A 1,317-nucleotide genomic window follows, 5' to 3' on the forward strand; every position below is an offset into this window, starting at 1 on the left:
CCTGATGCAGGCCATGGCAGGCCACAGGAGACCCTCAAACAGTCACGGGCAAATCTGGCTCAGTCTCTTGTGGGAGTTACTGCTCCTTCCCTGGGTCCTGGTGCACACAGGGTTTTGTCTGTGCCCTCTGAGAGTCTGGTGGGTATGAGGTTTGATTTGAAATATGATTGCACCCCTCCTATAGTCATTTTGTGGCTTTTGCTTTGCCCCTGGACACAAGGCTATCTTTTTTTGGTGGGTTCCAACATCCTCCTATCCATGGTTGTTCAGCAGCTAGTTGCAATTTTGGTGTTCTCGCAGGAGAAGATGAGCACACATCCTTCTACTCCTCCATCTTGCTTCAACCCAAATTTGTCTGCACCCCCCGAGGCGGAAGATGAACATAAGGGGCCGCTGCTGTTACAGAAAATATATAGACTATTAGGATGGGGTTACAGAAGTAACACACAATATTTAACAAGTGTCATTCTAGTCTAGGTAGTATTTCTAATACTTAAAATTGATTTCTTCCTCAAAAAAAAAAAAAAACAACAGTTAAGTAATGTCTCCTAAAACATGATAGTCATCCACAGTAAGTAGGTCTCTTCCCCCCACATAAACACCAGTAAGATTGTTTTGAAAGTCTCTGAACTAATACTTAAGACGGCATACATCCTTTACCAACTCTCACAGTTTCAAGTATGGATTTGATCATTGTGAAATGTTAGTATTAAAATTGCATAATATGGATGGGTTTAAAACATTTCTGTTCATTAATTCCATTTGTATAATAGTGTCAATCTTAGTTCTATTTGTCTTATGTTCTAGAATGTTGAATTTTTATTCCTTTTAAACTGTAATATGTATATACAATAAATTTAAATATATATTTTTAAAAATATGTAAAAAGCTGGTGGTCATTACTGAAGAGCTACTACAAACTTCGCTATCCAAAAAAACAAGTCCAAGTAAGAGCAACGAGAAGGAAAAAGCATGTACTGAGTTTACATCAAGCCCCACCAACATATGTTCCCCGACTTTTTCTGGCTGTTGATGCCACCACCTCTGTAAAGAGCTTAGAGGAAGGCAGTCATTCCGAAGTCTGATTATAGGAACAAGGAAACAAGGTAACTTGCATTATGAGGTTTTTTCCACCTATTACAACTCAATACAGCCAAAAACCAAGCACTTTTGAAGATGAAATAGAAAAGAATTAGAACCTTTATGAGCCGTGTGCTGCCATCATAAGTAAGGTATTCAGGAAATGCAGGTATCTCACTGCAGAAAGGCCTTCAGTAAAACTTTTGTGCAGTGAATCCAAACTTCCCTGTTCCCAAA

This window comes from Cervus elaphus, chromosome 1, assembly GCF_910594005.1.
Source record: "Cervus elaphus chromosome 1, mCerEla1.1, whole genome shotgun sequence".
Taxonomy (NCBI): Eukaryota; Metazoa; Chordata; class Mammalia; order Artiodactyla; family Cervidae; genus Cervus; species Cervus elaphus.